Below are 13,463 nucleotides of genomic sequence, written 5' to 3'. Positions count from 1 at the left end.
GACGCTCTTGCACATTATTTTATTTCCCACCTTATCTAACCAATATCACGTGTATATGGTTCCGGGCATCTGCCAGCGTCGCGGCGAGCCGTAACTCGAGGAAATAATGAAGCAAATGGAAAAGTTAAACACAATTGGCATTTTCTCCGGCCGCAACTCGTTTCATGAGAGTACAGACCAGCTGAGTAACAGCCGTATCCCTCTCCTGGTCCCAGGATCTGCCTAAACAGAGAAGGTTGAACTAACAAAAGCAACAGCTATGCGCGTGACGGTTGAATAGATGGTGACAACTGAACGCATCTCGAGTTAATCGCACGGGTGCGGAATCTATGAGAAAACTGTCCTTCACATTACAAGAGATGCCGATAACTACCGCCATTTAAAAGGAGTGAAAAAGGCAGCATAATGCTGACCGATGAACAGCTGCCAAGTATCAACATTGATCTGGCGGCACTTTAGGAATGTGTGAGGAGTGGTGGCGTGGGTGGGGAGGGGGGGGGGTATGCCACTTGATTTCGGGGGGGGGGGGGGCCCGGGCCCCCCCCGGGGCCCCCCCCCCCTGGGTACGTGCCTGGCTCTGACTTAAAACGCACTGCACGAAAGCACAAGACAGCAAAACATAGTTTACAGGGTTTACAGTTAAGTTTAAGGCCTAGATTTGTCGTTGCGTTACCACAAATATTGGCCAGTTTCTGCAAATCTCTTGCATTGTCCGCTAGTAGCACTATCGGTCGTCCGAATAAATCATTGCGCGCACCTTCTGTTGCACAATTTGTCCATTACGGCTGTGTGGTAAACCAAATCCTCATTGACTGTTTCGCAGTTGTCTTTCTATGCCCTTAACATAAAGCATGAACAACAATGGAGACAGAGGGCATCTTTGCTTCAGTCCTTGGTGAATTTCCACCGCCTCATTGCAATTTCGGCCTCCCCATGCAATTTTTACTCGGTTGTCTCTATATATCTCCCTCAGCAGCTCCACGAAATCGTCATCTACGCCTTCGTGCTTGAGAACCATTCCACAACAACTCCCTGTCTACGATGTCGTAGGCTCCGTTAATATCTAGAAATGCTATATATCCATAAGGCGTTCTCGGATTTTTTTCTTTCTTTCCCCCGCACGTCTGGAGCCGCCGCTGCCGCGGATGCGCGGAAGCGAGCGCCATCTAGTGGTGCTGCAAGGAATCCGACGTGCACACTCCGCTGTGATTGGATGGCCTATTCAGCAAAGGAGCAGCCAGGCCGCAGCCACAGTCACGAAATCCGGCAAGATTCGCAAAGAAAAGCTTTGCTTGCCCCCTCCCCCACCCCCAAAAAAGCAAACACGAACACTTTACAGGATCCTACACTGTCTCACGAACTGCGTGCAGTACTACCAAGGCATGGGCTTGCGTCGCAGTCAATCAGAAACAAGAATCTGGCTGCTTGTTCCAGAGGCGGCTTATTCCAGGGAAGGGCAGAGCTTGGCTCGCCCATTGTGTGCTACTACTCCTTCCGTGAAGCTTCCGTTCAGTCGGCGTCGCCAGGAGCCCAGCGATCGGAGGCGGACAATGGAGGCACCCATTCTTCCAGCTCCTTTTTTCTCGTTGGCCTACGCAACCCGTAGCTTTCGCTGTACTGCTCGCAATTTGTAAGACGGAGTACAGGTTTGTAAGGCACTGCACACACACGAAAAAAAAAAAGAAAAATCGAGTTATTCCCATTTGTCTCAAGTTGCGACATACGGGATCGTATAGTAAGGAAAAAGAAAAAAAAATAAGGCTAATTTAGGGCAGCAATAGACGGATGAATTCGTATAAAAGAGAGTACATCTGCGCGTCCCTTCCTTTGTTCGGCCAACCTGCTTCCCCGTATATATAAGATTCCAGGGAAACCGGGAGTAAGCGTTTTCAATCCGCTTGCCTACGTTAAGGAGGAGCTCCAGCGGCCGGGCCGGCGCTTATTTATAACATCATACGGCGCGCGATCGAATTCATTTTCGCGAGAAAGCTCGTGTATGCGCCGAGGGGCAGGAAAGAGTGTACAAAAGATTTCAGGGGAGCCTCTCCTCTCTCGGTTGGACCCGAAGACTCACTTCTCTCTCTTTTGTCCGAGCCAGCACTTCAGCCTTCGTTTCGTATACTTCACTGCGAAGCGCGAAGACCTGCGGGAGAAGACGGAACCTCTTCGCACGTGTTTTCTTCTTTCCTTCTTTTGCTGCCCTTCCTCACAAATTCGAGGAGGAGGAGGAGGAGGAGGAGGAGGAGGAGGAGGAGTTCGAAAGAAATCGTGCATCCCAGCACGGCGAAGTGAGAGCGCACGACCACTATCCGAAACGTACGGCCTTGCTCACTCAGCGGAGTGGAAGAAAATGCTCGTCTCCTGCAGCTTTTTCATTATCGGTAAAACCTTGAAGGCAAGCCGGGAGCAGCGGACGTCTCTGCATCCTATAGAGCAGCGTACTTGCGTTCGCTTTCTCTCTCTCTCTCTCCGTCTCTCTCCTTCTAAGGCGTTTCACATTTATTCTTGCCCGTTTTCACATCGAGGTTTGCATATCCCTTTACTCGACGCCTTCTTTCCTTTCTCACACGTCATTTGCTTATTTAAAAAAAAATGGGGGAGGGGGTGGAGACGGGTAGCGCCTCTTCGTAAGTGAAGCGGACAGTTCTTAAGAAGATTGACCATGGGCCCCCGCTGTGAGAGGTTGCGTCTCCAGTGTGCATCACATGCAGCCAGCTCTCGTATCTTGGTTAATTACGGAGGACCTGCTTCAAATTTGGTCTGTTTGCTTGTATAGCCTACTCTTTAATACGGTGTTCTCCATGCTACGTACATAGCTATCCGCAAATAAGAAAAACCCTAACGCTGCTAAAACCTCGCAGCATTGTGAAAGCTACAATGCTCTTCGCTCCCGTCAGTCAGAAAACTGGGATCGCAAAGCTGTTCGCCGTAGTGTTTCCAGATGCCAGAGATGGGCACTGACCAAGACTGAGCGAGGGGTATATACCATACACAGCCGGACGACCGGGGTTGATGCCAGGGAAATGTGAAGCAGCGATCGAGACATAAGCACACTATTTCAAGACATCCTTCCACAAAATTTGCCGGGAAACGCGTAGGCGTTCCATCGATATTTCCAGTCCTATAGACAGGCCTGAAAACAATGCGAACGCATTTCTTAGAATACTTCAGGAACGGACGCCGTCTCAAAAACGTTGTCTTCCCGTTTCAATTCCGCAACTGCGACACATGAAGCAAAAATGATCAAAGTTGTAGGCAAAGGTTTGTTGATTAACTAAACTTTACATGGCGGTGTGTCGTGCACGTAACGTTCCTTTATTCAAGCAATCCACCTGATGAGGCGAGAATCTGTTCAGAATATAAAAAAAAGAAAATAGGAGGGCTATTGCGCATGCACCCTCTTTAATTCCGCCATGTCGGCGTTCTAAGCCAATAAGAGAGGGCCTAGCGGCCCTGCCAGCCAATCCGAGCTGACAAGATGGCAAATTTCTCAACATTATCACGAAGTAGACAAGCGAGACCTTGGCAAAACGCTCTTTTCTTAATAACGGCCGAATTTCGGAGAGCGCGCACCACTACACGCACTTCGTCGTTCTCGTTCAAGTGACTGTCGGCTGTAGGTACCAGCCTATGTTGCGCCATTTACCCCCCTCCCCCCAAAAAAGAGAGACCATCCCGGTCGACTGGTGCAGATGGTGAAGATGAAGTTCAAAAAGCGGTAGGTCATGTCTGATGACAAAGGTGGTCACTGAAAGCAAAGAATAACCGCAACACAGCGCAGAGCGGCGAAGGGCTTGAATGGTGCACTCCACTCGCGAGCGTAGTGTACGGCTTCATCCGCACTACACCGACGACTTCGCGACGGGGACGTCGTCAGCTCAAGCGAGGATCGACACTTTGGGGCACGACCTCGTGATTCACGTCGCTAAGGCGGCGCACAACCTCGTGTGGGCCGAATTATCGTCGCACTACTTTATCCGAGAGCCCACGTTGTGGTGGACAGAGGTCCGCACTCACACGTAGTCGTCCGGGTTATACTCGACATCCCGTCGGCACTGGTTATACGACGGGCGTCGGTATACTCTGCTGGTTTCGGATGCAGTTCCGAATAAGCTGACAAGCTTCGTCAGCTTCTGTATGAAGTCGCTTGTATGCTGTTGCTTCTCGTGGTGCCGTCGTCTACTGGGAGCATGGCGTCTAAACGTGATGTCGCGCGACGCCCATAGACGAGTTCAAACGGAGTAAGCCTGGCGGTCTTCTGCATAGCTGTATTATGGGCAGACGTCACGTATGGCAAAATTTCCTCCCCGTGTCTTGTGCTCTACACCAACGCACATCGAAAGCATATCGGCAGTGTTCTGTTTAGGCGCTCTGTCAATCAGGAGGTGATAAGCCATGGTCCTCCGATGGTTGCTGTGCATCAACGTGACTACTTCTTGTATTAAACCAGCAGTAAATGCTGCGCCGCCATCAGTAATGACGCAGTACAATGTCATGGACGAAACACTTGACGACTTCAGCACCGGTTCTTCGGGGTACAGCTTTGGTCTCGGCTTAATTAGTCGGTTGAGACGATTATTCATTTGTTTTTTGAAGATGATGTAGGGAGTGGACCTAGGAGAGCTATCCCCGCTTGTTTTAAGGCGCCGCATGTGGATCCAGAGGTTGGAGGAGACCGGCGGGCTAGACAGGCGGTACAGTCTACGCCTCTGATCGAGTCACGGCAGGTTTTCGCGTATACTATAGCGCTGAACATATGAAAATAACCGTGGTCAGTAGTATTTCTGGTGTACGCGCACTAGTGTACTGGTGAAGCCTAAGTTCCCAGCACAGGGGTCGTCCCGACATGCCTGCAAATCTTCCTCGCGCAGTGCCGCATATAGGGACGAGGAGAAGGAACGTTTCCTGGCTGTTTTCATATTCTTTCTTGAAGAGTACGCTGCTCCGCAGGCAGCACGATGTGTCCTCGTAACAGCGGGCGTGGGATAACAACCTCAGCTCCTTGAACACACCGGATAAGCGGAAGTAGTTCTGTGTCCGCATGTTGTAGCTCAGCCGTCCGCGCCGCGTGAACGACAAGAAAAGGCAAATATGATGATGTCAATGGAATCGGGACACGTGACAGGATGTCAGCGTCGCTGTGCTTTTGCCCAGATCAGTAGACGACATTTGTGTCATACTCCTGAAGGCGGACGATCCAACGAGCGCGAGGTGGCCTAATGGATCCCTGAAATTTATTAAGCCAACAAAGCGAGTAGTGGTCGCTGACCGCTCGAAATGGCTGGACATACAGGTAGGGTAGAAAGTTACTTTTGGCCCAAGCTGTAACTGCTAAACACTCCTTTTCAGTGGGCGAGCAGTTAGCTTCTGACTTTGTGAGAATACGGTCCACGTAAGCGATTACCGCACCGTCTTGCCATCGAACAAGAATGACTCTGAGCCCAACGCTGCTGGGGTTCGTGTGAATTTCAGTTTCACCAGCGTCGTCAAAATGCGCGAGCATCGGAGCGGTTTGAAGTCGTTTGAATAATTCTGTGAAGGACTTTATCGCTCTTCCGTCCGTCCGAAGAGCACATCATGGCGTGTTAGTCTCGTCAGACGTACAGAGATTTTTTGAGACTCCTTCAACGAAACTGTGATAGCAGGCGCAGAGGCCGTTAAGCCTCTGAACAGCCTTTTTTTTTTCTTTACGACTAGGAAACTCGGTGACGGCAGCCAGCTACTCAGGCTCTGGCTGAACGTCCTGGGGGCTGACCACGTGTCCGAGGAACTTGAGTGCTGGAAACCAAAGTGACATTTCTCAGACCTAATAGCTAGATTTCCCTCGCGGATAGAACGCTTTTCAGCCATGCCAGATGTTCGTCGAATGTGCTCGAAGACACAACTACGTCGTCCAGTTAGCGAGTATAGCGTCCATAATTTGATGAAATGTGGCGGGAGCGACACAGAGGCCGAATGCGAGAGACTTTAAATTCGTGTAGCCCGTCAGGAGTCCCGAATGCAGTCTCCCACCGACGTTAATTTGTCCTTTCTTTTAGTGACTCGATAATACCGCCCTTAGTTCAATAGGTGCTTTATTCATTGAACCACTTCCGTTTTCGTTTATTGAATATTATGATGCTGATCCACCCCACTAGAACAGCAATCAGCCTCCCTGGCGCAGTATTCGGCCACTCACCCCCCCTAAATGACTCATTCGATCAACCAACGGCCTTCAGTCTCCAGCAGCTGCGGGCGCAGGACATCGGCAATTGGAGATCGCAGGGAGAGGCCTTCGTCCTGCAGTGAACGTAAAAGATTATGATTATGATGATTATGATGATAATGATGATCACAAATCCTACCCCAATTCATAGCTAATTCTACAAGTTCGATTTCGAAGAACAGACAGTCAGCTTCTGTTATTCTTTCGGCGGCTTCTGTTCGCTTCGAACGATGGTTACAAAAAAAAAAAAAAAACCTCCTTGGTTGCGCAGATGTTTTTTAATAAATCATAATTAAAATTCCTGAGTTGCACAGTGTGTTACGAGGGAGGCCGTATTGGAGCGCTTCGGGGCGTTTTCGAGTACCGCCCCCATCAGAATGCGGGTCGCAGCAGCCGGGTATCGACCCCGCGACCTCCGTGCTGTGCCGCTCACTCTTCTCCGCATTAGAGTTCACGCGGCCACTTGCCCACCCGTTTTCTTTTTGTTTAACCCTATTTTTCTCAGAGGCTGAGTTGTGGGTTAGAGATCATCACGTTCCGTTTTCTTCTCTTTTTCACTTCCTTTCTAATGTCGAAAAACAGCCAGTCACTTATTTCTGCCCCCTCCCCTCCTCCCCAGGTTTCTTTCTGGTGGCCTCTCGTGAGCCGCTGCTTCCTCCTCGCCTTACCCTCTCACCCGCACCCTCCTTTACTCCGAGCATATCTGGCGAATTCGCAAAGAGTCAATTTGCGGAAAAGGATATATCGCGAACTTTGGATATAAATCAAGGAGGAAGTCATTCTGGGAAGCAATAGGCAATTTTTGGGAAGCAATAAATTAGGCAGCACGGGCGCCAGACGAACGGTGTTCTGGCCTTCGGAGGGGATTCACTTCATCAACGAACCCGGATTACCGCGAAAAAAAGGAAAACGAAATCCGGAAACCATCAGTAGGCGTAGCAAATGCGCAAGTTATTTAACGTCTTTATACACGGAGAAACATATAGCTGCCGTAATCGATGGCTCGGTTCACAATAAGACCCAATGGGAACGCGAAATTTGTATCTTTCATCCTGCTTCTTTGTATAGCATGTTTCTTTATGTCATGTTTCAAGGTACGGGTTTACCGTGTATCAGGGACAGTATATCATATTTCTTCTTTTACTTTTGCTAGTTGCTAGTTTTATGAACAGCCTTCTGCGCCTGCCAATTTCCTTCACACATGCTGCAAAGTCTGGTTATCACTTTGTTCTAGTACTCTTTGCAGTGACACATTGAATTGGCGACTTGTGCTGATTGAACTGTTCACGTACCTGTGTCACCCCTGCGTTACAGTTTATGGTGACTACGCGATGACAAATCTATTCGCAGATGCCCCCCCCAAAATGAAGTCTTTATCCGCTCCTCCAAAACTACGAAAAAGTAGCATGTGTGCGCGGGTATGTTTCGCGGACAATCTTGTTAAAAAAAGCGGATAAAGAACCGTCTCGCACAATGCGCTATCCGATGTGTCTCCGATGCTGCAAAAAAAAAAAAAAAAGGAAAAAGCTCCACCATCTCGCGCGGGAAATCCTGTTGGTCGATCATGACAACTGTCGCTTGTGAAGCCACCATCCCTCACTACGATCTCCCACGACATGACGCAAACGCTGCCGTGTCAACTGTTGGTCGCAGTGTAGCACTCACCGAATCGTACAGCTATCGCATTGCAACGGCTGACTCATCTGTTTGCGCTCAGTGCAGATGCGACGACGCTGCCTCCTCTGCCACCGTTCCCACTTCTACGAACAAAGCGAGACTCCCCGACATACCGCGAGCGAACAAGGCGATCCGCCTTTTTCTCGAAGCAAACGTTATGGGGGCCTCGCGTCGTAGCTGATCAAGTTTACGGGAAGTTCCTGAATACTTCCTGAAGCTACGGGAAGACAGTGTTGTTAACCAGTCAAGAGTCTGGTTGGCTACCCTACGCTGGGGGAAGGGACAAAGGAAACAGAGAGAGGAAGGGAGAGAGAGATGGTATAGTGACGTGCACGGACAGTCATTGAGTCAAAGCCACTCGTGCAAACCAGACGGTCTCAGAAAGCACAAAAGTACCTTCACTGCCTTCTGAGCCGGTGATCGGTGGGGACGGTGCTCTAGTACTGTCTGTTCAGTCAGAGGACGATCGTCTAATTTCCTCAGTGGAATGACTGATAGTCCTGCATGTTATGTTTGCGGATGCGAGGAGAACATTGATCACTTATTGTGCCACTGTCCTCAGTTACAATATCTTGTGTGATTTCCCGTTTCGCAAAGCAGCAGGCCATGAGCACTACACGTATATTCACTGAGGCTCCGCCTGCAGGAAGAATTAGGTACTTAAAGACACGTGTCAGTTTACCTCGTGTCTTATACACATTCGTCCCCCAAGACCAAACAGCAAACATTACCCGGTTCCCTACGAACCTACCATTTTAAACGTAAGCACAACGAATGGTCGGCATATGTTAAGGCGGCCCTAACATAATATATCCTTGCGGCCTCAATTGATGCTCCTGTTCTATTATGGTGTGGTAGATGCAGAGAGGTTGGGGTAAGGAGTACCTCGTCAACTCCGGTTCTCTATCTTATGCGGTAAAAAATAAAAACTAAGGAATACATGATAACGCAAAAATAAGTAAGACACTAAAAATGGAAATGAACGCTCCGTTACGGCCTAATTACTCACCGCTGGAATATGCATTCGCGCAGACGCGCGGCTAATTTGTATTTGTTTCTTAACGGCTGCGTTCTAACACAAACCTACAGCGAAGAGCGCAGCCGAAGTGTGCGTAAATGAGCAACTTTCGAGGCAGACACGCCAGCTTACGGGAAGACAAAAAAAAAAATGAGAAGGAAAAGAAGGCTTGCAGCGTAAGTCACTCTGCATCGACCTTCGATCGAGAAAAAGAAAACGAAAAAGACGATACCAAAAAAGATCAGGGTACATCTAAGCGGCCGCAAGCAGCGTTTGGGACACTTTCTGGATAATTCGCTGCTGAGGTTCCACAAACACACCATAAAAAATATAGCTAAACGTCACGCCCAATGCGTCAAGCGCCCTAATGTATGCCGACGTTTTTCCCACTTGTCTTCTGGCATGCTTCCTGAAGACCGTCCCACTAAACGTTTCCCACCAAACGCAGAAATAAAGACGTATTAAAAAAAAACGAAGAAAAAAACGTTTCTTATCGAATCGGACCCACTAGGTAGAAAAGCGCGCGCAGGTAATAAGTAAATAAACAACTAAATAAGCAAATAAATTGTTAATTATTTGACACGAACGTGGCTTGTTATAATAAAACGATGGGCAGGAACTTTCTAGCCCAGAGCAAGTTAAAAGTAAATACAAAAACTATATCCGGCGCAGCCTCATCCTCGGGAGTGTTTCCTGGTCTCTCGCTCGGCCATCGGATACGAAACCTTCATTTGCTCAACGTAAACAAACACGGATCCTTAAGATCAACATCAATCGTCGCCAGACTGCGCACCCTGACCTTTACTGCTTCTTCTTCCGCTTTATTTCGACCACTTGCGTTTTTTTTTTTTTTTCGGCTCTCACGCACACTCTTAAAATCAACACCAATCCAGGGGCACTACGCGGTCGGCGCGGTCTTAATTCGACGCCGAAGACATCGAGGAACAACAACAGCGTAAGGCGACGGCTACGTGAGACATCAAACCGGTATATTCATTACTTGCTAGGCTACTGATGAAGGTGCTTGAGTTCGTTGCTCCGTTGTTCTTTTCCGTTTAACTGTTTGTCTGTCCATTTATCTGTATTATCTCGTTGCTTCTGCACGTTAGAAGCCATAGGAGTGGCAGTTCGCATTAGATCGAGTCTTCATTCAGCCTGCGCCGTAGACATCTGTAACTGTTGATATGGAATTTCAAGTCAAATTGATTTGATTCGAGCGTATTTCGCCATTCGCTCGTTACGATCGTACTCTCTTCACTACACAAATACGGATTCTTCGTTTTTATGGCGATAACTATCCCGTGGTACTTATCCTGAAATCTTAAAGTTAAAGTTAAAGTTAATATCAAAGTTAATCGTCAACGTGCATATCGTCATCACGTCTCCTTAACAGCACGTGTTCAGAAAATAAACGATTGCTTTTAAAATTAGTACAATGAAACTATCAATGCAGTGTGAATAAATGTGCGAATAAAGCAGCGACTAAATGTGCCATAATCGCGACGACGTAAACAGAACACCACAGGTTAACGCACTTAGAAGCTCAAGCACACTGCGAGATTAGGTCAAGGGGTCCAGCTTGAATGGTTAGGGGGCGTCACTTGGCGCATCCCTGTCAGTAGCGACTACATTACCAGCACCTATATTCCCCGCACTAAACTACACTTACATTACTACACAAAAACTAAGAGTGAGTGAGTGAAGTAACTTCATTTCGGTCCAGAGAAGACGCAGGGGAGACCCCGCGCCACCCGGCTAGTCCCATGTAAGAAAGAAAAAAAAGGAAAGATAGAGAGAAACAAACGAAAGAAAGAAAGAGACCATTCATCCTCCACGCTTCTCCATCGTATGTACTATCGACAAAGCTTGCACGCCTCGCTTCTTTTGTCGCGTCTAAAGAAGAACGTCCCCGTATTGTAATTTCTCCTACAACTCCGCACTTCAGAGGAGCATCTTAACAAAGAGCACACCGGCAGATTCACATGTGTGACAGTCTGAAAGCTCCTCGAAGGACGTTCTTTATCAGTGAGCATGGTAATGCCCTGATAAGCAAGAACGTACTGGAATTATCCGCGATTCCTTCGTGGACATTAATCGTATGGTATGTCTCTGAATGGCATTAGTTGATTTCTTTTGGCTTTAATTAAATGACGCAGACTGAGAAGGCGGACATTCTTTCAGTTATCAGAAAGTCTCTAAATGCACTACCCTGTTCGTCTGCTCTCCAGAGTATACCTCCTTTTCTTGAACGTCTTCGTGAGTCGGCCGAGTACTGTTTTCGCTAGTAAGTTTGGGTGCAAGTTTGGATGCTAGTGTATATTTGCGCATGCTAAGAGTTGTGTCAGCTCCTCCATGTGACAATCGGGAGACTGTCCAAAATACTATAGGGCGTGCTTTTGATACAGGTGTTCATAGCGCGGCACGATTCGAGTGCTTGTAACTGTTGTTAATGCATCTAGTGGTCTACGTTATTGTAATGCGTTAGGATTCCTAGGTACACCACGCATTTTCCTGAGGCAAGCTGTGAACTTATTTCTTCCTTCTCCTATTTCAATCCCCTTTCCCCCCTCCCCGTTGCAGGATAGCCTACCGGGCTCAGCCTGGTTACCTCCCTGCCTTTCCCTTATGATTTTTATGCCACACGCAATAAAGTTATTTCCTCCTTCTCTCTTCTTCCTGTAGCTAACGATGTATGTATGTATGTATGTATGTATGTATGTATGTATGTATGTATGTATGTATGTATGTATGTATGTATGTATGTATGTATGTATGTATGTATGTATGTATGTATGTATGTATGTATGTAAGCGCTATCCCACATACCTGGGTCACTGGATACTCTCTGATCGAGTCGGGCTGTCGTGATGACGTAACAGGGTTCGAGGCCAACCGTCGGACCAACTTGGGAAACTGAGTATGAGGCAGCGTGTACACACGTGCAGCTCTTCAACGAACTTCTTGCACGCCGACATGGGTCGCCTTTGAAGCGGAGCTGTGTTGGTACCGCTGTTCAACGAAACCTTGAGAGCGCCGCTCTTAGGCGAACGATCGGCGTTGTCCCTCGTAACCGAGCGAACTATCACAGTGAAGGATAAAGGCGAACGCGGAGAGCAGTGGGAAATGAAAGACGGCGATAGCGAAGAGAGCGCGAGGAGGAAGGCGCAGCAGAACCATGAGGCGGAAGGCGGAGGAGGACGGCATGGCGAAAGCGTGATAAGAAAAGCCTAGCGCCATGCAAGACGGGCTTTGCGTCGACAATGGCTACGAGAACGCGCCAGAGCAGGGCGCGTCGTCTGTATGTAAACAAGGCGCTGCATGAGTGGAGGTCTGTCTGCGGCGGCTGCTCTGAATCGCGCCCGCGCATCACCCACGCGCTGCCTCTCGTGATCTCCCGATTAGTGAGGCAGTCGCGCCCCACTTCACTTCGTTTGCAACTTGCCGCATGAGAGATTTCCGCTCTAGCCAATATCTCGCGAAACGACAAAATAAAAAAACGTATAGAGCTGCGTTCAAAATTTCGCGTTATTGAGTGCAGTAATCGTCGGTGAATTTTTTGACATCGACTTGGAGCACTGGGTATGTACCATTCGGTCTGTGCTGGTGTTCAAGGAACCTGTTTTCATGCCAACTAGGTACGTGCCATTGGGAATCAGCCGCCGTCCATCGCCGAAAAATATTCCATACGTTCATCCGATGCGGAGTGGAATCGAACCTCACGACACAAGGTTTCCTCAAGGACAGCAACCCGACGCATTAGCAGGTTCTGCCAAAAACGCACCGCGTATGTGCCGCTTTTCACTGAACGGCTTTCACGTCAACTCTTTAGCGAGCTGTGCCATGAATGCGCTAAGGTTTGCGCCGCTTTTCAATCAACGTATTTCCAACTTGTATCGCCGAGTATGCGGCACTGGGCGTGCGAGACACTAATTCTCCGTGTTCACAGGGACCGGCTCGCCGCGCTTCTCGTCTCTGAGGCAACGCACAGACTTCTCGGCAGTGCCACTAGATGGCGCAGTGCGTCCAGAAAGAAGCGCGAGTGAGGGGCCCAGTTGCCGCGTTACGCATTTCTCAGCGTTCGCACACACCAGTGCGGCATGGATTACGGAGGCCATGTGCAGGCTTCGCGGCGACGCCGCTAGATGGCGACAAGTGTTCTCAAGGAAGCGAGAAAAAGTATCCCGCTGCAGTTCACGCCTCATCCACAATTAATTTAATAAAATGTTGAGGTTTTACATGCCAAACCACGATCTGATTATGAGGCACACCGTAGCGGGGACTCTGGAAACTTAGACCATCTGGTGTTCTTTAATGTGTACCTAAATCTAAGTACGCGGGGCCTTTCGTATCCCCTCCGCCCCAAACCAAAATTCGGCCACCGTGACCGGGATTCGACGCCCTGGACGGGCACCATCTTCCTGCTTGCTAAGTGTCGTGCGCGCAAAGGATGAGGGAGGGCTAGGTGTACGCGGATCTTTACTTCTTGAACTGCCGTTGCTACGGAGCATGGTGCGGCTGAGGGCGGCACCGCGTGCCCAATCTTGGAAGTAATATGCAGTGGGT

At 48.9% G+C, this 13,463-nt stretch overlaps 1 long non-coding RNA gene across 1 annotated transcript in view; it reads right to left on the bottom strand.

Annotated features, from left to right (window-relative positions):
• Positions 1 to 5,710: 5,710 nt before the first annotated feature.
• The window catches only part of LOC129382401 (uncharacterized), an 11,173-nt gene continuing 3,420 nt past the window's right edge, over positions 5,711 to 13,463 (bottom strand). Inside the window, exon 3 of the long non-coding RNA XR_008610465.1 lies at positions 5,711 to 6,279. This is a non-coding gene — a long non-coding RNA (uncharacterized lncRNA). The remainder of the gene's footprint in view (positions 6,280 to 13,463) is intronic.

Source organism: Dermacentor andersoni, chromosome 6 (genome assembly GCF_023375885.2).
Source record: "Dermacentor andersoni chromosome 6, qqDerAnde1_hic_scaffold, whole genome shotgun sequence".
In the NCBI taxonomy this organism is placed as follows: Eukaryota; Metazoa; Arthropoda; class Arachnida; order Ixodida; family Ixodidae; genus Dermacentor; species Dermacentor andersoni.
This window is presented reverse-complemented; position numbering and strand designations above follow the sequence as displayed.